Source organism: Microtus pennsylvanicus, chromosome 13 (genome assembly GCF_037038515.1).
Source record: "Microtus pennsylvanicus isolate mMicPen1 chromosome 13, mMicPen1.hap1, whole genome shotgun sequence".
In the NCBI taxonomy this organism is placed as follows: Eukaryota; Metazoa; Chordata; class Mammalia; order Rodentia; family Cricetidae; genus Microtus; species Microtus pennsylvanicus.
The window spans coordinates 50,545,962-50,569,969 of NC_134591.1; the positions used below are offsets into that span (position 1 = coordinate 50,545,962).

Consider the following 24,008-nt stretch of genomic DNA (forward strand, 5'->3'; position numbering starts at 1 on the left):
TGGAAGGCTGCCTGCCAGGAGGAGGCTTGAAGACAGTGCCACTCGGTTCTGGGTGGGAACCTGGGAGTTAGCAAATGCAGGGGAAGAGGGGGAGCTGTTGCTGCACAAGGGTCTAATAAAGGGTTCGCATATCTGTGCTGTGTAGTCGGACAGGAATGGGAATCACAAGAGCTGTGTAACAGGGTTGGGGGTGTTCCTACTTATCAAAGCAGGTCCCAAGGGAAGGGCCCTCAAGACTCTGGAAGAGCCCCAGGGCATGCTGTGGTCTTAATGGAGGCCCTCCTCCTAAGACGGCGGTTCTCAGACTCTCTAATGCTGTCACCCTACAGTCCCTCATGTTGTGGAGACCCCACCCACAACCATGAAATTATTTTCATTGCTATTCGTAATTGTCGTTTTGGTACTGATATGAACTGTAACGTAAGTACCTGTGTTTTCCGATAGTCTTAGGTGACCCCCGTAAAATGGTTGTTTGACCCCAAAGATATTGTGACCCACAGGTTGAGAAATCCTGCTCTATGTTATAAACCCCCAACAAGAAGCTTCCCTGCTTCTCTTGGTTTTGCTACTGTTCCCTCAGCCCCTTTTATTTTATTTTATTTATTTCCAGCCAGACATTTACATCTCACTGTATCTAAAACAACTCCAGCCAGTCAATAGTGGCTCACATCTTTAATTCCAACATTGGGGAAGTAGAAGCAGGCAGAGTTCAAGGTCAGTCTGGTCTACAAAGCAAGTTCCAGGACAGACTCCAGAACAACACAGAGAAACACTGTCTTCAAAAAACAAAATGAGTCTTCAAAAAACAAAATGAGCCGGGCGGTGGTGGCGCACGCCTTTAATCCCAGCACTCGGGAGGCAGAGGCAGGCGTATCTCTGTGAGTTCGAGACCAGCCTGGTCTACAAGAGCTAGTTCCAGGACAGGCTCCAAAACCACAGAGAAACACTGTCTCGAAAAACCAAAAAAAAAAAAAAAAAAAAAAAATGAGCCGGGCGGTGGTGGCGCACGCCTTTAATTCCAGCACTTGGGAAGCAGAGGCAGGCAGATCTCTGTGAGTTCAAGACCAACCTGGTCTACAAGAGCTACTTCCAGGACAGGCTCCAAAACCACAGAGAAACCCTGTCTCGAAAAACCAAAAAAAAAAAAAACAAAACAAAACAAAAAAAACAAAACAAAAACAAAGCAAAAAGCAACTCCAGCGCTGGGCCACCTTCTCCAGTTGAAGTGATGGGCAGTCACTCTTCCTCTGTAACTCAATACCACAGTAGCCCTTGAGCCTCCTATTAATCTCCATCTCTAGGGTCCGCTGACGACTTTCCAAGTGTCTCTAGAATCCGACATCTCACTGCTTTACCCCCTGGCTCATGCCCTGGACTGATCCTCATCATTCCTGTCTCTGCTTTTCTCCCAGCCTCTTCCAGGCTTTGCCCTGCACTGCTGAGGACCCACTGTGTAACGTTCCATCGTATCCCTGGCTGAGTCTACTCTTTATTTTTGAGACAATATCTTCCTAATTTACCTGTGCTGGCCTTGAACATGCTCTATAGACCAGGATGTCTTTAAACTTCCTGTCTTAGGTCACAAGTAACTGGAACAGCAGGCCAGTACCACCAGTTAGTTTGACTTAGTTTGGGCTCTCTTAATCTCCCAGTTGCTTATTCTTTTGTTGGGGTTATTTGTTTGTTTTGTTGGTTGCTTAGTTTGGCTGGCTGGCTGGCTGGCCTGTTACAATTCACTCTTTAGATTAACCAGACCAACTTCAAACTCAGATCAACTTGCCTCTGCCTGCCACCTGCTGGGATAAAGGCAGGCATCATCACCACTGACCTGGTTTTGATTTTGTTGACTTTTGATTTTATTGTTTTTCCTTGCTATTTTTTTTTATCTAGCTTTATTTTATGTGCATTTGAGTGAAAGTGTCAGATCCTCTGGAACTGGACAAGTGTGAGCTGCCATGTGGGGTGCTGGGAATTGAACCCCCAGTCCTCTGGAAGAGCAGCTAGGTGCTCTTAACACAGGGCCATCTCTCCAGTCGGCTATTGTTTTTTTAGGGAACTTTGTTGATTTTTTTTTTCCAGTAAGGATCTCAGATAAACTGTGTCTGCCTCCTGAAAGGCTTGAACCACAACGCCCAGCTGAATTTTTGTTCTTAATAGCATATAAAGGAAAAGTGATAACAAATTCTCCAGAGTGGCATAGGCTCCGAAGAAAGAATTGTAACATTTTCTTTTCTAGTTTGGTTGAATTTTTCCCCCAATGGGGAAGAACTGGCTTTTTTTTTTTTAAGAGGGTCTCATGTAGCCTCCTCTGACCTGGAACCTTAATTTATAGTCAGGAACAACTTTGAATTCTGGTCCTCTTGTCTTTGCCTCCCCAGTTCGAGGTCCTAAGCACACACCACTACCTGCAGGTTTGACAGAGGTGTGGGTGGAAGCTGAGATTTGTGCATGGTATATAAGCAATAGGCCCAGTGAACCAGCTCCCAACCTCTCAGCTTTTTAGTCTTTATATTTGCTCGGATGACCTTAACGCGACCTTAAAGAACTGGCTGTAGTTAATCAAAACGCGAGGACTTCGTGCAGTAGTTAAGTAGTTAAGCAAGAACAGAATCGGGCTGTCTGAGAAACACACTTCCGAGGTTTGGAGAGCAAGGGTTGAAAAGGGGGGTCTAGAAGGGCTGGATGGAGAGAGTAGCTGAGAGGAGGGGGAGTGTAAAGAAAAAAAAAGTGGGGCTGGAGAGATGGCTCAGAGGTTAAGAGCACTGCCTGCTCTTCCAAAGGTCCTGAGTTCAATTCCCAGCAACCACATGGTGGCTCACAACCATCTATAATGAGATCTGGTGCCCTCTTCTGTCATGCAAGCATACATGGAAAGGATGTTGTATACATAATAAATCTTAAAAAAAAATTAAAAAAAAAAAGAGCACTGCCTACTCTTCCAAAGGTCCTGAGTTCAATTCACAGCAACGACATGGTGGCTCACAACCATCTGTAAAGAGGTCTAAAGCCCACTTCGGGGCTTCAGGCATACACACAGACAGAATATTGTATATATAACAAATAAATACTAGAAAAAAAAGTAACAAATAATGAGAAGGAAGATATGTGAAAAAGAAAGAAATAGATAAACAGTACTTCAGGGCATCCGCTCTAGTAACAACTAATTTCAACCAGAAAGATTGGTCCTGGGGAGCCATTCACAGGACCTCCAAAAATTCTATAGCACGGGTTGTGTAAGTAATATATATTAACGTGCCATGCGCGACCACATGAACTTCCCAACGAAACGTAATCTTACTACAGTAATGGTGACTTTCAATGAAAATAATTATATAAATAAATGGACTTCATAATGCCGCTGATTCCTGCTGTCAGCAGTCTATGAAAGTCGTACCTTTGTGATGGAAAAACGAAGCCAGTCATTCCGTTGTTAAAGTTACCAATGACACCTTGCAGTGTATTGTGGGTATGTAAATGACGCTAAGTCACCGAGCTGAGCTTTCCCGAAATACCTTAACTATTTCCTCCCCGTCCCCCCATGTAAAGATGTGGGCTGACCAACAGGGGGCAGTGAAACTCCAGATTTTCGGAGTGGAAACCTGCTCAGCAGCCTGAATTCAAATGGAACCCCGGAAGTGCAGTCAGTTGTAGAGCCCTTGAGTACACGCGAGGCGCTGGATTTCACCCTCCGCATTAATCAGTAAACAACAACTGGAAAATGAGCGTATCCGTACGTTTCTTTAACACAAAGGATTGCGCATCCGAGGTCCTTCCCTAAGACACTGGGCTGTGTGTCAAGCCCTGACAATGAGAAATTCAAAACACGGGGGGTGGGGGGTGGGGTGGGGGGTGACAACCCAACCCTGGAGAGAAGGGCAGGGCAGAACTTTCCTCACCTAAGATTTGCCTTTAGCAATCAGAGTGGTTACTGGAAATTTAAGCATGGCATTCAAGATACAGAGAAGTTGGTAAAGCATATAGGGGAAAAAGAAAGAGGGAGAGTATATGGCGTTTTGGGCACAGGAGAGTTAAGTAAGGATGAGACTTTTGTTTTTCTGGAACTGGAGAAAGTGACTGATTTGGTGCCCTCTGGAACTTAAGGAAGCAGGGCCCTGTTTGAGTTACCATATACGAGGGAGTGTCTTGAGCTGGAAGAGTAAAAGGTTTAAGGTGGGACAGGTGAATCCAATGAGGAAGTATCTGGAGCTTGACAGCTGTGGGAGTCACAAGAATTACTTTAAAGGGGCCCTGCCATTTATGGGAAAGGGGTGAGGGGCGTTGGTCTGGGGGAGCTCCCCTATTTTAATCAGTGGTGGGCATGAATTAGCACCTGATTGAGGTAATGAGTAGTCAGAAAAATCCCAGAGTGGGAGCAAAGATGGATTAAAGGCGGAGTATGCAGATGATCAGGAAGGGAAGAGATTTTCGGTGAGACACCAGGGTTAAAACCGGCTGCCCACACATGAGTTCAAAGGGTGAGATGAAAAGGGGCTTTTGGGGAGAGCCTTATGCCTTAGCAGGGCCAGAGGCAAAAGTTTTACCCAGTCGAGGTGAAGCTCCTGTTACATTTTACAAGAATATTTTTTGAGGAATGGTTAGTTTATTCTACCTTCCCTGAAGACTGCAGGTGATACCAGGGATATGAAAATGCCAGAGAATGTTAAGAGCCTTAGACAAAGATTGAGAAATCTGGGAAGTAAACCCCAAGCCATTATCCAAATGAAGAGAGGTTGGGATTCCAAACCGGGAAATGATTTCTTGGAAAAGAATACCGGAAACTGTCTGGGCCCTCTTATTAGTGGTGGGAAACACTTCAGTCCACTCAGACATTGCGTCCACCAAAACCGGGAGATATTTAACTCTTCTGACTATGGGCATATGAGTAAAATCCAGCTGTCAATCAGTTCCTGGAAGGGAGCCCCTGGCCTGGTGGGTGGGGAAAGGGAAGCTAAGATACTGGGTCTTGGAACCTGACTTTTGACAGATTTTACAAGAGGCACTGCTAGCTTTTAAGAACTCTAAGTCCTCAGGTGTGGGTTGCAGGTGAGCCTTAACAAATGAAATAGAGCTTTGCTATTAGGATGAAAGAGCTGATGTAGGTAGGACAGAATTTGCTGTTCCCCATTCCAGCAGAGGATTGTGATCTATGAGTCTGAAAAACCCTCGTTTTCAAGGATGGTGGGAGAAATCCCCCAGTCTCAATAATTCAGGCCAACAGATGCAATCAGCAAGAGGTGTCTTTATTGATTACACAGGCGCCTGTGGGTGCAACAGCAGCTTCCGCCAACTGAGCACACCGGTTAAATTCAAACAGCCATATTTATAGGGAAGAATGATTACATAAGAGAGTAGTATAGCACAAGCATTTCATTGGCTCTCAGATTGGTGGGCGTAGCTCATCCTGGGAATGGCCCCATGTCTATTCTCGAATTTCCCCCCAAAAACCATAAAGACAGATAAAATACCCTGCAGTCAGTTGACAGTTTAGATAGAATGTCTTGGGGGGGTGGGGAATGGAGTAGTCCCTCTCCTCAGTCCCAAAAAACCACAAAGCTAGATAGAGCATTATGCAGCAAGTTGACAATTTAGATAGAATGCCTTGGGGTGGGGGTGGGGTGGTGGAGTATTTCCTCTCCTTAGCCTAGTCAGTGAGTCTGCAACCCATAGATATCCAGTTTTAGCATAGGCTGAGCCCGGGGTCCCAGCTAAATTTTCAGCAGAGTTTAACATTGTACATGGGCACAGGGGTCTTTCAAGTCTACCCAGTGGAAGAACTCTTAAAAGAAATTCCACACTACCTCAGAATTGAGAAATAGATGGTGATTTATTTAGGGGTAAAATCACAAATCAGAATCCTCTGCTTGAACAGAGAACAGAAATCAAATCCAGCAACTGGTAAGAGAGTCGGGGAGAGGTGTCTCTACATTGGTTTATATAGATAAGAGGCCACGGCCCAGTGAGCTGGTAACCACTGGCTGTAAGACCTCCTACAACACCTCCCCCTTTTGTTTAAATAAGAGAGTTCTAAGCCTAATACAAAATTATGTACAATAAGAACAAATATATTCAATAATTATCCCATCCTAACTAGTGTAAGTCTTGTATAAATAAATAACTTGGCCAAGTCATGAGATGAAAGTAACTACAACTATCTGGTCTTCAACCCATCGAAGCTCAGGGAAGGGAAATAGTATTACTTGTGTGAGCAGGAAGTGCAATCAAGCAACTTCCAAAATGTGCAACAAATGACAGAGACAACTGGTTACCAGGGTGTTAGGAATATTTCTTTTTTTTTTTTTTGGTTTTTCGAGACAGGGTTTCTCTGTGGCTTTGGAGCCTGTCCTGGAACTAGCTCTTGTAGACCAGGCTGGTCTCGAACTCACAGAGATCCGCCTACCTCTGCCTCCCGAGTGCTGGGATTAAAGGCGTGCGCCCACCATCGCCTGGCAGGAATATTTCTTAATATTAGCTCCCTACCGACACAAAATTCCCAATCAAGCCAAATCAAAACAAGCCGAATTAAGAAAGGAGGATCCAGGAGATCTGCCCTCTCGAGTGCCCCAAGGGGGAACCGGGAAGCCCCAGGACCGCGACCCCTGGGGAGGAAGAAAGGGAGACCACCTTGTTCCTCTTTTGAGGGATTACTTAAATACCCTGAGGAGCGATCCTGACACCACCCCCAGGGAGTGGTCAGAACCTGGACAGCTGTGATTTGGAGTCCAGACCAGGCCTGGGGGCTGGAATAGGTGCAAGGGACTGGGGCCTATGCTCCCAACTTGACGTTGGGCAATCACCCAAAGTCTCATTTGCAAGGATGACGCAACCAACTTTGGTTAAGGTCTAGAATAACTGACAGACCATTTTCAGAGGTAGGAAAATTTTCAAAACCGTCTTACCCTGTCTTGGCAAGATTTGACAGTCTTGCTTATCCATTTCCAGATACTGTGTATCCTGTCAATGGTTAAGGCATGAGCATTTCTTTGTCTAAAGGCCAGATTTCCAAGAAGAAAACAAGCTGCAAATGGAGTGTCTAAAGTGCTCAACATTCTCTCGGGAATAGATTGCTACTGCCAGGTGCATTTGTGTCTCACTTCAACAGAAATCTAAGTTATTTAAATGCCATACTCTACAGCTCTTTGAAGTGGTTGAAGATTACCTATCTATGCAGAATACAATCTCTATGTATCTAAAGAACCTGATTAGTCTAACTTTAAGTATGACAAACATAAATGACTATTGATCTATAATTCTTAATACTTATATAACTTAAAAAGACTAAGACTTCATAATAGAATATTATACAATAAACAAATGTGCAACAAGTGAGGACAATGACCTCAAACTGCAAACAATGTATAAGTATCTTGATCAGAGGTAGAAATGTACATTGCAACATGATAAATATGTATCAATATATAAAAATGTTTTAAGCAGAGCTAGAAGCATGTATTCATACAATATTCAATATAATTTAACTTTGTATCAATATACAAGCATCTATACCAATGTAATTGCCTATAAATAATAACTAACAAGTATTCACTCTACTACAAACTATTACTATAGTGTGACTAAGCTCACACTAGTCCATTATCCCATCCAATAGCCCCCTTTTTATTTATTTATTTTATTTCTTTGTATTTTGGATTTTCAAGAGAGGGTTTCTCCGTAGCTTTTTGGTTCTTGTCCTGGAACTAGCTCTTGTAGACAAGGCTGGCCTTGAACTCACAGATATCTGCCTGCCTCTCCCTCATTTTCTCTATCCATTCTTCAATTGAGGGACATTTAGGTTGTTTCCAGTTTCTGGCTATGTCAAACAGAGCTGCTATGAACATAGTTGAGCACATGTCCTTTTGGCATGATTGAGCATCCTTTGGATATATACCCCCAAAGTGGTATTGCTGGGTCTTGAGGAAGGTTGTTTCTCAATTTTCTGAAAAATCACCACACTGACATTCAAAGGGGGTTTTTCCAGCTGTATATTGCCTTTATTATGTTTAGGTGTGTTCCTTGTATCCCTGCTCTCTCCAAGACCTTTATCATGAAGGGATGTTGTATTTTGTCGAAAGCTTCTTCGGCATCTAATGAGATGATCATGTGGTTTTTATTTTTCAGTTTGTTTATATGGTGGATTACTTTGACAGATTTCGTATGTTGAACCATCCCTGCATCTGTGGGATGAAGCCGACTTGGTCATGGTGGATGATGGTTCTGATGTGTTCTTGGATTCAATTTGCCAGTATTTTATTTAGTATTTTTACATCAATGTTCATGAGTGAGATTGGTCTGTAATACTCTTTCTTAATATTGTCTTTCTGTGGTTTGGGTATCAGGGTAATTGTAGTCTCATAAAAAGAGTTTGGCAATGTTCCTTCTGATTCTGTTGTGTGGATTATTAACAGCCTTACTCAAACGTGCAGGAACGAGTAAGCCAGGGCATGCAAGAGATGGTAACTAAAGAGAAACTCAATATCACACCTTTCTGTGAATTCCTATTCTAATGGGAAAGATAGTCATTCATACCAAGGGGTAGAAATCAAGCCGCATTGGTCAGATGAGGACAGCATCGCTGTTCGCACAAGCTGGCAAGGACTGCACTAACCACTGTCCTGAGGACACTCCTTGCATTGATTGCCACACGCTCCTACCTTGTGCTCAAGCCTCAAACTACACAGAGCATAAACACAAGAGCCCAGACTCAATACATCCCAAGTCTCTTACATATAGTCACACCGAGCATCCTAGGACAAAGAACAGGAGTGTGAAAACAGAAAGGCACGGGCATGAGTAGAGCGGGGAGTGTGGATCTGACTCTATTTGATTGGAGTAAGATCTTAAAAGAGGCTTTAGAGACGGAGAAGTGGCTCAGTGGAGTAATACAGTAGTAACATGTGAGGCCTTTGATGAAGCCTTCCCCTCCCCATTTGCATAGATCTCACACATACTAGTTCTCTCTCTCTTTCTCTCTCTCTCTCTCTCCACAGTGTCCTGGCTGTCCTGGAACTTGCTTTGTAGACCAGGCTGTTCCTCAACCTCAGATCCACCTACCTCTGCCTCTGAGTACTGGAATTAAAGGTGGGTGCTACCGTTGCCCCACTTTCTCTTTGATAAAGGGTCTCACATTTAATACAGGTTGGCCACAGACTCTGTGTGGGCAGGCAGAAGATCTATAATTCCAGCATTCCTAAATCAAGATGGAAGATGAAGACAGGAGACTCACCCAGAGGCTCCCAAGCTAGCAAGCATGGAGGACTACGCCAGTGGAAAGGAAAGACCCTATTTCAATAAGGCAGAAGGGCAGAAACAGCTCCCCGCGGTTGTCCTGAAATCCTCACCCGGGACACATGTGCACCATGACACTCAGGCGCTTTCTCCCTACACACACACACACACACACACACACACACACACACACAAACACACACAATTCTTTTGGTCTCACTATGCAGCTCAAACTGTCCTGGAATTCACTGTGCATATCAGGCTGACCTGGAACTCACAGAGATCTCTGCTTCCCAAGTGCTGGGATTAAAGGTGTGCAACACCACTGCAAGGCACAAGTATTCTTCAAAGGAAAAAGACTTAGCCGGGCAGTGGTGGCACATGCCTTTAATCCCAGCACTCGGGAAGCAGAGGTAGGCGGACCTCTGTGAGTTCAAGACCAGCCTGGTCTACAAGAGCTAATTCCAGGACGGGCTCCAAAACCACAGAGAAACCCTGTCTCGAAAAACCAAAAAAAAAAAAAAAAAAAAAGGAAAAGACTTCTGTGTGTGTGTGTGTGTGTGTGTGTGTGTGTGTGTGTATATATATCTATGGTTTTGACAGGCTATCACTATGTAGACCTGGCTAGCCTAGAACTCACTATGTGAAGCAGGCTAGCCTCAAGCCCATACATATCTGTCTGCCCCTGCCTTCTGAGCACTGAGAAAAGGTACGCACCACCACACCAGGCCTTCCTGTGTTACCCTCTGAAATTCCATGAGAGAGAGCATCTTATTCACCCACATTCCCAACCCTCAACGCATGGTCTGTCCCTCTGGAATCAGTTCAGAAGGGCTTTGTGGCTAAATCCTCCCAATATTCTGAGGCAGACACTGTCATTGTCACCTTCATTTTATAGGCTAGCAACTGGAATTTCTTTTTTCCTTTTTTTGAGACAGGATTTCTCTGTAGCTTTGGAGCCTCTCTTGGAACTCACTCTTTAGAGCAGGCTGGCCTCGAACTCACAGAGATCAACCTACCTCTTCTTCCCGAGTACTGGGATTAAAGACTTGTGCCATCAGAAGGCTGTTTATTTTATTTTTAATTAAGAGAACTTTTAAGCTTGATGTGAGGCACATGCCTGTCATTACAACGTTTAGTAGTAGGCAGGAGATCAGAAGTTCAAGATCGTCCCGGGTGATGAGGCAAGTTGCTAGCCTGGGATACACGAGACTCCCTAATGGCTGCCCCGCGTTCAGGAGGTTGAGGCAAAGAGAATTGTGTCATCTTCCCAGGCCCAACTGAGTTCAAGGCCAGCCTGGGGGACGTTCGAGACACCGTCTCAAAATTTCAAGAAGCAAAATCAAAGTATCTCCCCCCGAAAAAAAGAAAAGGAACTTTTACTTGGTGTAAATTATAAAACCAGATTTGTATAGCGGGGCCAGGCGTTTAGAGTCCCATGAATCTGGTTTCTGCGCTGCCCCCTGGCGTCGGCCCAACATTTACTCCGGGAAAATGAAATCTCCATTTCCGGACACCCGAGGTTGGTGAACCAGTGTTATTTACATACCCACAATACACTGCACGCCGGTTAGTGCGAAATTTAAACGTGTAAGCGCTTTTATCTTCTCTTTCTCGCTTTCTTTTCTTCCTAGTGATGTGCGTTTGGGAGACGTGTGTGGGAGGAAAACAGGCGTCATCACTTACTTCGTGGAGCTAGCGGCCATCGGTTATCTAGGAGCTGGAGTCGACCGAGAAGGGTAGGCGGGTCGACGTTGATATACTCTGGTTTCTCTTCAGATCGTATAAATCTTTCGCCTTTTACTAAAGATTTCCGTGGAGAGGAACAACTCTGAGTCTTAACCTAATTTTTTGAGGTCCTGTTTCATACAGGGCTACTACACTTCGTTTTGAAAAAAAGCACTTTTTTTCTTACCATCTTTGTGTTATTTTTCTCTGATCGCATCAACGACTACAAAACACCTTGTATACCATACTCAACGGTATGGTTTGCTGCATAGCCTTCTTTTTGTGTAAATAACTGCTTACCTATAAACCAAAATACCTTCTTGTGTATTGTGAAACGGTTACCTCACATTGCCTCCCTTAATAGCAGTGAAGCATGGCCTCCTGACACTGTATCCTTATGGGATTTTAGCATTGATCACAGTCAATAGTCGTTTTTAGTGGTGTTACAGTTCGGGAACGTTCCCTTCCCTTGGTGTCTTAATGTCAATGCAGTTTCCTCAAGTGCAAGGTAGGGTGTGAGGTTCCTTGTAAAGTCTACGTGGTGGATGCCCGTGTGTGGGGAAAAAGCAGGGCTGTGGTCAGGGCCTTCTTAGCCAGCTCCTGGAGTTCTGGCTCCTGTCCATGACCCTCTTCACTCAGAAGGATAAAAAGCAAGCAAGGGAGGTGCCAACACGTAAAGCTCATTACTTTTCAGTGCTTTTATGGCACTGAAGTTGAAAAATTTCATTCAATGACCTTCCACTTAAGAATGCGAAAATCAGAATCAAGAAAGGACTTCTCCAAAGAATTTATCTCCATTTATAACTGCTTTGAAGAGAAAAATGTCACTTTCCTCTCGGAAAGATTGCTGTTCCAGGAAATGGTGACAAAAAGGACTTATCACAACCAGCAGTTTATAGAGAGAAGGAAATCCAATGAGTCCTGTCCCTAGGGTAGAGACAGGAGAGGCTGTACAGCGTGAGGCCAGCCTCCTGAGTGAAACCGTGAGACCCTCTCAGAACAAGAAACAACAGAAAACAGGGCTGGTGGTTGGCTCCATAGGTAAGGACACATGCCACCAAGCTTGACAGCTTGAGTTCCATCCCCAGTGTCCACACGGAAGGACAGAGCTGTCTCCTACAAGTTGTTCTTTGACCTCCACCGCAGACTGTGGAAGGGAGGTGTGCCTCAATGGTGCCTTGTTACCTAGTACTGTTTAAAAAAAAAAGTGATATATACTTTTAATCCTAGCACTCAGGAGGCAGAGGCAGGTGAGTGGATCTTTGTGAGTTTGAAGTCAAACTGGCTTGCTTAGTGAGCTCCAGGACAGCCACGGCTACACAGTGAAACCCTGTCTCAAAAATAAAAATAAAGAAAAAAAAGAATAAAAGAAAAATAAAAAGGAAAGATGCATAAAACCGTGAGTGTCTTTTACAAATAACCCACTACTTGCTGCCTAGGGACATAAAATTAAATGTATCCCTTGGTTAGGAGCACACTGATTCACTGTCACTTACTTTGTCAGGTCCATGCTGGCCAAAAGTCAGTGGACCAAAGGACCACCCTGATAATGACAACTCACCAAACCACTGATGTACTGAAGACACATGTCCTTCAAGTATTTGTACAAGGTTTAGCAGTTCATATCGGTGGCAGAATCCACCCTCTCCCAATCCCAAGGGCCCCTTCCTCAGTGCCCCCTTCCTCCATATCTGTAGCTGACACCCTCATACTAGCTGCTAAGAATGGGCAGTCAGGGGCCATGCAAAAGCTTATGCAAATTTCACTGCAAACACTGTTAAATCTGTTTGTCTGTATTAGGTATCTATTTCTGTAATAAAAACCATCCCTACTGCCGGGCGGTGGTGGCGCATGCCTTTAATCCCAGCACTCGGGAGGCAGAGGCTGGCGGATCTCTGTGAGTTCCAGACCAGCCTGGTCTACAAGAGCTACTTCCAGGACAGGCTCCAAAACCACAGAGAAACCCTGTCTCGAAAACAAACAAACAAAAAAACAAAAACAACAACAACAAAAAAAAACCATCCCTAAAATGTAGTGAGAGACAGTAAAGCTCTCACTATGTAGCTCAGGCTGGGCCTTGAACTCACTATGTATCCCAGGCTGACCTCAAACCCTTGATCCTATGGCCTCAGCTTCCAGAATGCTGGGATTACGAGCCTGTGGGATTACATCTGGCTAGTAAGAATTTCCGTACCTTAGTGTTTATGGGTCAGGAATCTGACAATAACTTCACTGAGCACTCGGTTTCTTCCTTTTCAAAAACTAATTTACTGTTATTTCATTTGCATTGGTATTTTGCCTGCATACTTGTCTGTGTGAGGGTGCCAGATCTTGTGAGAGACATTTATTAGCTGCCATGTGGGTGCTGGGAATTGAGCTTGAGTCCTCGGGGAGAGCAGTCAGTGCTCTTAACCTCTGAGCCATCTTTTCATCTCCCCATTTTTTCGTCTCTTGTTTTGTAACCCAGACTGGCTTCCTCCTCCTCCTGTAACCCTCCTGCCTTCGGCTCCTAAATGCTGGGAATACAGGTGTGCATCACCATACCCAGCTCTGACTCGGGATCTTTTGTACGGTTTTCTAGGCAAAGATACCAGCCAACTACTGTCCTCTGAAGGCTGGGCTGAATATCATTCCCCACATGGCCACGTGACTCTCTCCAAGGCCTTGGAAGACAGTACAGGCAATGGTACAGGAAGCCTCAGTTCTTCATTATGGTGGCCTTTGCTTCTGGCTGCTGAGTGTCCTCACAACATGGCAGTGGTTGTGAGGACAGAGAGATCCAGCCTGGTGTGCTGGCACACAGCTATAATCTTGGAAGCATAAGCAGTTGGAACTCTGTGAGTTCAAGGCCAGTGTGGTCTATAAATTCAGTTTCAAGGCAGCCAGGTCTATAGACCCTGGAGAGAGAGAGAGAGAGAGAGAGAGAGAGAGAGAGAGAGAGAGAGAGAGGCAGGCAGATAGACAGACAGACAGACAGACAGACAGACAGACAGAGAGGAGAGATAGAGATCAAAGAGCCTTCCAAGCCTTCCAAGGGCCTGTGAAATGGCTCAGCAAGTAAAGATGCTTGCCTCCATGGCTGATGACCCAAATTTGGTTCTGCGATCCACATGGTAGAAGAACTGATTGCAAAATACAGTGCAAGAGGGACATTTGTAGTGTCCCATAGTGGGTTGGGGATATCAGTGGGTGACAGAATATGGCATGCAGAGAGAGCTTGACTGTGGAGTTGTATTGAGAAGAGGGTACTGGGGAAGGGAAGGGAGAGACACAGAGAGAGGGAGGGAGGGAGAGAGGAAGGGAAGAAAGGAGGGAGAGAGGGAGAGACGAGAGAGGAGAGGAGAGGGAGAGAGAGAAGGAGTGCTGCTTGCATAGTGGGAAGACATAGATCAGGAGTGGGAGGAGCTTGTTTCTTAAGAGGCCTTTGCACCTGCTTGCCTTACACTGTGTTATGGCAAAAGTAAAACAGCCCTGTTCCCCAGGTGACCTGTAGGCCATGAGCGGCATAGAATGCCAGGCAGGGAGCCACGCAGCAGAGAGACCTGTCTCACCAGGAGCTGCAGCCAAGGCAAGTGAGGGACGCCATGAAGAGTGAGGTTGGATATTTATTCAGTAGGTTATGTAGGGAAAAGGAAAAAGGGGAGAAGAGAGATGAGCAGAGGGGCAGAGAGAGAGAAAGAGAAACAGAGAGGGGTGAGAGGAGTTACAGCAGCAGCTACCTCTTTGGAAGAGAGATGGAAAAGAAAGGAGCTCAGACTGCAAGCTGAAGAAAGGTCCACCTGCGTCAGTGGTAGACTTGGAGAGGTAGTGGACAGTGCTTTTCTCTTAAAGGGACAGAACAGACCATTACATTCCCATCTTTTTTTTTTTTTTTGGTTTTTTTCGAGACAGGGTTTCTCGGTGGTTTTGGAGCCTGTCCTGGAACTAGCTCTTGTAGACCAGGCTGGTCTCGAACTCACAAGATCCACCTGCCTCTACCTCCCGAGTGCTGGGATTAAAGGCATGCGCCACCACCGCCCGGCTCCCATCTATTTTTTATAATAAAAAGGCGGGAGAGCCAGGCGGTGGCGGAGCACGCCTTTAATCCCAGCACTCGGGAGGCAGAGGCAGGCTGATCTCTGTGAGTTCAAGGCCAGCCTGATCTACAAGAGCTAGTTCCAGGACAGGAACCAAAAGCTACAGAGAAACCCTGTGTCGAAAAAAAAAAAAAGGCGGGCAGCTAGGCACAAAAGATTAAAGGAATTGGGATGGCGGGGCAGATTCTCAAGACTGCTTCCTGTTTATTTGTGGGTGTCGTCTTGGGGGAACCTGAGAAAGCTGGGTGCTGGTCACATCCTGGACTTGTTGGTCTCTTTGTTCCTGTCCAGTGTTTGTGATTTGGAAATACCTGGTGTCTCTTAGAGCTGTTTAAGGTATTGGCAGAACAGAGGACAAAGTTACATTTAGAAAAAAAAATTAGGACCAGGGAATTGGGAGGGGTGTATCTGACCTGTTTAAGGTGGGTCCTTCAATTCAGCTCCCTGGAACTCACAAGAATTCTTTGGGTTTGTGAAAATTTAAAGAGCAGCATATTTATAGCAGAATGACTGTGACAAATATTTTTGCATAATGAAAAGTATCTTTAAGACTATAAAAAACAAGAAACCCTGTCTCAAAAAACAAAAACAAAAAAAAAGACTATAAAAAACAGCGTGAGAGAGAAATTTGATAGCATGCACTTGTCCTCACACCTTTATAGCTTGCAGGTACATGCCTTAATAACTTGTATTTTGCTGAAATTTGTTTGGTATAGTTGTTCTTTAAACTGACAAAACCTCTCAGCTCTCAAACTGCATCAGAGGTCTTTGAGAAGTATAAAATTTACTTGAGTTATTGATTTAAAAACTACAGAGAACTTACTGGGTTGGCACCTAGAGCTACTCCTCACGGTTCTCCATGGTCACCAAGGGTCATATTTTTCTTTTGCTGTTTAGTGCAGGGCCTGCCAGGCTCCAGAAGATCCTATGGGCTAGGAAATCAGTAGGAAGACAAGCCTATCTTCACCAGAGCAGCTAGGCTGTCAATTCCAGCGATTCTGTCTACTGTCTGGAGATGTTCAGTTTAGATGAAAAATAGTTTTATTCAGTGGTCACCACTTGGCAGGTGAAGCAAATTGTGGATGGACATTGTTTTGTGCCCATTTGTCTTTTGTCTTCTTTGGAGGAAGTAGAGTGCTGCTGCTAGGAGCCAACCTGTCTTTTTCTTATGAAAAGTTTTTTTTAAAAGATTTATTTAAGCCACAGGGAAACCCTGTCTCGAAAAACCAAAAAAAAAAAAAGATTTATTTAGCCGGGCGGTGGTGGCGCACGCCTTTAATCCCAGCACTTGGGAGGCAGAGGCAGGCAGATCTCTGTGAGTTCGAGACCAGCCTGGTCTACAAGAGCTAGTTCCAGGACAGGCTCCAAAACCACAGAGAAACCCTGTCTCGAAAAAAAACAAACAAACAAAAAAACCCAAAGATTTATTTATTATGTATACAACATTCTGCCTCCATGTATGCCCGCACGCCAGAAGAGGGCGCCAAATCTCATTACATATGGTTGTGAGCTGGGAATTGAACTCAGGACCTTTGGAAGAGCAGCCAGCGCTCTTAACCGCTGAGCCATCTCTCCAGCCCTATGAAAAGTTTTTAAATAAATATTTAAATGCCATATTCCTCAGATCTCTGAGAAGTCGAAGACCGTTTATCAGATATAACTACAGTATAGAATCTACCTGGACGCCGGGCAGTTGTGGCACATGCCTTTAATCCCAGCACTCAGGAGGCAGAGGCAGGCGGATCTCTGTGAGTTCTAGGCCAGCCTGGTCTACAAGAGCTAGTTCCAGGACAGGCTCCAAAGCTACAGAGAAACCCTGTCTCGAAAAACAAAAAACAAAAACAAACGAACAAACAAAAAAAAAAAAGAATCTGCCTGGAGAGCTGGGTCCAAGCTTGACTGTACTAGCTTTTAACTTAACAGGAAAGATTTACACTCGTTTTGTTTTGTTTGTTTGTTTGTTTTTCGAGACAGGGTTTCTCTCTAGCTTTGGTGGCTGTCTTGGAACTAGCTCTTGTAGATCAGGCTGGCCTCGAACTCATAGAGATCCATCTAATTCTGCCTCCTGAGTGCTGGGATTAAAGGCGTGCACCACTATAGCCTGGCCTAACATTTACACTTGTAAAAAGACAGAAAGAAGAAAAAACTGTTTGCAATACTAGGTTAATGGCAGAATTGACAATATTAATATATTTTAAATCAGGGTTGGATACATATACTATATTTTTGTAAGAGACTTATAAGTACATACCAGTTTAAAACATGACACTTTTTTTGTAGTCTGAAATGAGATACAATGAACAAACAATTATAACATTTAACAGTCTCCAATGAATAATTTGAGAAGTATTGGTATTAGTTCTTTGAACATCTTGTAGAATTCTGAGCTGAAACCATCTGGTCTTTGTGTTTTTGGTTGGGAGACTTTTGATGACTGTTTCTATTTCTTCAGTAGTTACAGATTTGTTTAATTTCCTTATCTGGTCTTGATTTAATTTTGGTAAGTGGTATTTATCCAGAATGTTGTCCATTTCCTTTAAGTTTTCCAATTTTGTCGAGTACAGGTTTTAGAAATATAACCTGATGATCCTCTGTATTTCCAATGTGTCTGTTGTTATGTCCCCCTTTTCATTTCTGATTTTGTTAATTTGGATATTCTGTATATGCTTTTTGGTTAGTTTGGATAAAGGTTTGTCTATTTTGTTGATTTTCTCAAAGAACCAACTCTTAGTCTCATTGATTCTTTATATTGTTTTCTTTGTTTCTATTTTGTTGATTTCAGCTCCCAATTTATTTCCTGCCATCTAGTTCTCTTTGGTGAGTTTGTTTCTTTTTGTTCTAAAGTTTTCAAATGTTCTGTTAATTCACTAGTGTGTGATTTTTTTCCAGCTTCTTTATGTAGGCATTTAGTGTTATGAAGTTTCCTCTTTTTTTTTTAAATATTTATTTATTTAGTATACAACATATGCCTACAGGCCAGAAGAGGGCACCCGACCTCATTATAGATGGTTGTGAGCCACCATGTGGTTGCTGGGAATTGAACTCAGGACCTTTGGAATAGCAGGCAATGATCTTAACCACTGAGCCATCTCTCCAGCCCATGAAGTTTCCTCTTAACACTGCTTTCATTGTGTCCCACAAATTTTGGTATGGTGTGTGGTCATATTCATTGAATTTTAGGAAGTTTTTCATTTCTCCCTTTATTTCTTCCTTGACCCATTGATGATTCAGGTGAGCATTGTTTAATTTCCATGTGTTTGCAGGCTTTCTGGAATTAGTATTGCTGTTGAATTCTAGTTTTTTTTTTGTTGTTGTTTTGTTTTGTTTTTCGAGACAGGGTTTCTCTGTGGTTTTGGAGCCTGTCCTGGAACTAGCTCTGTAGACCAGGCTGGTCTCGAAATCACAGAGATCCGCCTGCCTCTTCCTCCCGAGTGCTGGGATTAAAGGCGTGCGCCACCACCGCCCGGTTTGAATTCTAGTTTTAAGCCATGGTGATCAGATACGATATATTTGGTTTTTCCATTTTTTTTGTATTTATTGACGTTTGTTTCGTTACCGAGTATGTGGTCGGTTTTTTTTTTTTAAATATTTATTTCTTATGTATACAATGTTCTGTCTGTATGTCTGCAGGCCAGAAGGGGGCGCCAGACCTCATTACAGATGGTTGTGAGCCGCCATGTGGTTGCTGGGAATTGAACTCAGGACCTTTGGAAGAGCAGGCAATGCTCTTAACCTCTGAGCCATTTCTCCAGCCCCCGATGTGGTCGGTTTTTGAGAAGGTTCCATGAGGTGCTGAGAAGAAGGTGTATTGTTTTATATTTGGATGGATTATTCTATAGATGTGCATTTGAGTCATAACATCTGTTAGTTCTCTTATTTCTCTGTTAATTTTCTGTCTGACTGACCTGTCCAATGATGAGAATGGAGTGTTGAAGTCTCCCACTATTAGTGTGTGGGGTTTAATGTATGATTTAAGCTTTAGAAGTGTTTCTCTCTCTCTCTCTCTCTCTCTCTCTCTCTCTCTCTCTCTCTCTCTCTCTCTCTCTCTCTCTCTCTCTGTTTTCGAGACAGGGTTTTGCTGTAGCTATCAAGCCTGTCCTGGATTAGCTCTTGTAAACAAGGCTGGCCTCGAACTCACAAGTATCCACCTGCCTATGCCTCCCGAGTGCTGGGATTAAAGGCTTGCACCACCACCATCCGACTAGAAGTGTTTCTTTTACATATGAGGGTGCCCTTGTATTTGGGGCATAGATATTCCATATTGAAATTTCCTGTGGCTAATATGAAACGTCCTTCTTTGTCTCTTTTGATTGATTTTACTTTGAAGTCTATTTTGTTAGATATTAGGATAGCTACACTAGCTTGTTTCTTAGGTCCTTTTGACTGGAATTTTTTTTCCTAACCCTTTACTCTGAGGCGATATCTGTCATTGAGGTTGAGGTGTGTTTCTTGTATGCAGAAGATGGATGGATTCTGTCTTCATATCCAATCTGTTAGCCTGTGTCATTTTATAGGTGAGTTAGGTCCATTTATATTAAGGGACATTAATAACCAGTGATTGCTATCTCCTGTTAATTTAGTTTTTGTTGCTGGTGATGTTAGTTTGTGTGCTTTTTCCTTTGGAATTTGCTGCTATGAGGCCATCAATTGTCTGTGTTTTTGTTGGTGTAGCCAACTTCCTTGGGTTGGAGTTTTCCTTCTAGTAATTTGTGTAGGGCTTGGTTTGTAGCTAGGTATTGGTTAAATCTGGTTTTGCCATGGAATATCTTGTTTTGTCCTTGATGGTGATTGAATATTTTGCTGATTGGCATCCGTGGTCTCTTAATGTCTGCATAATGCTTAACCACCACCACCACCTTCTGGCTTTCATCGTCTCCAATGAGAAGTCAGATATAACTCTGATAGGTCTGCCTTTTTATATGGTACTTGGCCTTTTTCCTTTGCAGCTCTTAATATTCTTTCTTTATTTTGTATGTTTAGTGTTTTGACTATTATGTGGCAAGGGGACTTTTTTTTTTAAATCCAGTCCTCTTGGTGTTCTGTAAGCTTCTTGTATCTTCATAGGCATATGTTTCTTTAGGTTGGGAAAGTTTTGTTTTTGTTTTTTTTTTTTTTTCGAGACAGGGTTTCTCTGTAGCTTTGGAGACTGTTCTGGAACTCCCTCTGTAGACCAGGCTGGTCTCGAACTCACAGAGATCCGCCTGCCTCTGCCTCCCGAGTGCTGGGATTAAAGGCGTGTGCCACCATCACCTGGCCATTTAATGTTTTTTTTTAACTGATGAGTCTATTTCCTCTATTGTATCTTCAGCACTTGAGATTCTCTCTTCCATCTCTTGTATTCTGCTGTTCATGCTTGCATTTGTAATTCCTAGTTGTTTTTTCATAATTTCTATTTCTATAGTTCGTTCGGCTTGTGTTTTCTTTATTGCCTCTATTTTATTTTTCAAGTCTTGAATACGTTTCATATGTTTGATTGCTTTTTCTTGGTTTTCTTTAAGGGATTTGCTGATGTCTTCCAATTTTTTGTTTGTCTTTTCCTCCATTTCTTTGAGGGAAAATCTCATTTCCTCTTTAAGAGTTTCAAAAATTCTCCTGGAAGCAGGGCAGTGGTGGCACACGCCTTTAATCCCAGCACTCGGGAGGCAGAAGCAGGCGGATCTCTGTGAGTTTGAGACCAGCCTGGTCTACAGAGCTAGTTCCAGGACAGGCTCCAAAGCCGCAGAGAAACCCTGTCTCGAAAAAACAAAACAAAACAAAATCTCCTGAAGTTATTTTTTAGGTCATTTTCTTCTGCTTCATCTACATTTGGTTGTTCAAGTCTTGCTGTTGTAGGGTCTGTAGATTTTACTGGTGTCGTGTTGCTCTTTGTGGTATTGCATGTGTTCTTACCTTTTCTACTCATCTTTTCCTCTAATTTGTGTGGTTGGGGCCGTCTGTGATTTTGGCGATTAATCTTCTAGGTGCCAGTGAATCCAAGGCTCAGATGGTTGTTCCTTGTGGTACAGTCAGTGCCACGGTTCTAGTTACCCCATTGGTCACTTGGTGTTCCTGAAGGTCACTCAGTGCTCCTGGGATTTGCTCCATTCCCGTGGATTTTGCTGTCTCAGGCCTGCTCTGGCCTAGGTTGTTGGCTTAGACCTGTTCCTGTAAAACCTGTCCCATAATATTTTTTTTTTAAATTTCGAGACAGGGTTTCTCCGTAGCTTTTTGGTTCCTGTCCTGGATCTAGCTCTTGTAGACCAGGCTGGCCTCGAACTCACAGAGATCCGCCTGCCTCTGCCTCCTGAGTGCTGGGATTAAAGGCGTGAGCCACCACCGCCCAGCTCCCATAATATTTATACTGTGTTTTTCTTCTTTAATTCATACAAACACATCACAGGGTCACATTGCAAAAGGGAGAAAGTAAAAGGCAAAACAAAGGATGAAAACAAATGACAAAACACCACTAACAACAGAAAAACCTCAAACTATGTACTAGTTACAAATACAGTAAAACAGCTAGAAACAAATACTGCTCTATCGGGTTCAATGATAACTGTAGTGGCATTTCAATTGTATTTTAATAAATAAAGACTGCCTGAAGATCTGAGAGTAAAACAGTCCCACAGCTCAGCCTTACTAACCAGGTTATGGGAACACACACCTTTAATTCCAGTAGCCCCAATGACATGAACGTTTAATCCCAGTAGCTACACGATTTAATCTCCATGGTGCATGCTTTTTTTAAAAAAATATTTATTCATTTATTTATTATTTATACAGTATTCTGTCTGCTTGTATGCCTGCAGGCCAGAAGAGGGCACCAGACCTCATTACAGATGGTTGTGAGCCACCATGTGGTTGCTGGGAATTGAACTCAGGACCTTTGGAAGAGCTCTTAACCGCTAGGCCATCTCTCCAGCCCCCATGGTGCATGCTTTTAACCCCAGCCCTAGAGAGGAATATAAGATCGGGGGAGACAGCTCTCAAGACAGTTTCATTCTGTGTTTCTGGAAGGCAGGATCGCCAATTCAGAGTGAGGTTGAGGTAAGACCAGTGGCTGGCTGTCTTGCTCTCTCTCTGAGTTTTAATTAATCGTGCTTCAGCCAGGCATCTACATCTCAATGTGTCTAAAACAACTCCAGCCAGGCAATGGTGCTCACGCCTTTAATTCCAGCACTGGGGAGCCAGATGCAGGCAGATGTCTGTGAGTTTGAGGGCAGTCTGGTCTACAAAACAAGTTCCAAAACAGACTCCAGAACTATACAGAAAAAAACCTGTCTTCAAAAACCAAAGCAAATCAAACCAAAAACCAACTCCAGCGCTGGGCCACCTTCTCCAGTTGAAGTGATGGGCAGTCACTCTTCCTTCTGTAACTCAATACCACAGTGGCCCTTGAAGCCTCCTCTTAGTCTCCATATCTAGGGTCCGCTGACGACCTTGCAAGTATCTCTAGAATCCGACATCTCACTGCTTTACCCCTGGCTCATGCCCTGGACTGATCCTCATCATTCCTGTCTCTACTTTTCTCCCAGCCTCTTCCAGGCTTTGCCCTGCACTGCTGAGGACCCACTGTGTAACGTTCCATCGTATCCCTGGCTGAGTCTGCTCTTTATTTTTGAGACAATATCTTCCTAATTTACCTGTGCTGGCCTTGAACATGCTCTATAGACCAGGATGACTTTGAGTTTCCTGCCTCCGGTCACCAGTGACAGGAATAGCAGATCAGTGCCACCAAGTCCAGCTAACTCAGCTTTGTGTCAGTTTTGATTTAATTTCAGTTCTCCAACTCTCCCTGTTGTTTATTATGTTTGGATTTTCTCTTTCTTTGGTTGGTTGGGACTCACTCCGTAGATGATCAGGTTTGCCTCGAACTCACAGGGATCCACTTGCCTCTGGCTCCCGAGAGCTGGGATTAAAGGCTTGAACCACCGTGCCCAACTGACATTTTTGATCTTTTTAGCATAGATAAAGAAAAAGTAAAAAAAGATTCCCCAGAGTGGCATAGGCTCCATTGAATTCTAAGATTTTCTTTCTAGTTTGGTTGGGTTTTTTCCCCGAAGGGGAAGAACTGGTTCTGTTTAAAGACCGTCTCAAGTAGCCTCATCTGACCTGGAACCTTAGTCTATAGCCAGGACAACATTGAGTTCTGGTGCTCTGATCTTTGCCTAGGTGTAGCAAGAATAATAAAACCCAGAGACTGATATTGAGGTTCAACTCGAAAACCGGAAAAGCAAAACAGCCAACCCACTATCGAGGCTGGGTGACCACTAAGCTGACTAAACTGTCTAAGCAGTCCAAGCCTTTCTCACCCCTCCCATTTTATGTTCTCTCTAGTGCTGGGATTAATGGTGGGACTTCCTAGGAGCAACCACCGCCCGTGTTAGTTGGCCAACAACAGACATACCTAACACGCTTGGGTAGTTTGTGTTCTGCTTTTTGATCTTATAAAAAAGAGGCCCCGCTACGGCTCATCCTAGAAGACAATGGCTCTAGGAATAGCAGGACCACCCAAAAATTGGCTAAAATGCCCTAATAATAGAGCATGATTACCCCTAAGTTGCTAGGGCTGCCTATACGCATATGGACATGTCTTAGTTCACCAAAGGTAACTTTTTCTTCGAACAAGACAAAACAAAACAAAAGAGTACCACTTCTCCCGCATTCTCACGTAATATGGTGAAATTCACAGCACTGTGACGGAGACAAGATGGAAAAAAGAACTCAGCGATTTCTCGTTTTAAGCAATGACGCCTGTGCAGTGCATTGTGGGTATGTAAATGAGGCTAAGTCACCACCCTCAGGTCTCCGGGAAAATCTTAAATATTTCTTTTCCCCTGTGTAAAGGTGTGGGCTGACCAGCAGGGGGCAGTGCAAACTCCAGATTTTCGGAGTGGAAACCTCAGCAGCCTGAATTCAAATGGAACCCCGGAATTGCAGTCAGTTGTAGAGCCCTTGTGTACACGCGAGGCGCTGGATTTCACCCTCTGCATAAATCAGTAA

The 24,008-nt window shown here is 43.8% G+C and overlaps 1 non-coding gene across 1 annotated transcript; it reads left to right on the top strand.

The window, feature by feature from the left end:
• Nucleotides 1-10,981: 10,981 nt before the first annotated feature.
• LOC142834546 (U5 spliceosomal RNA) lies at nt 10,982-11,098 on the top strand. The gene has a single exon (XR_012907629.1). It is a non-coding gene; the product is annotated as a U5 spliceosomal RNA (small nuclear RNA).
• The last annotated feature ends 12,910 nt before the right edge of the window (nt 11,099-24,008 follow it).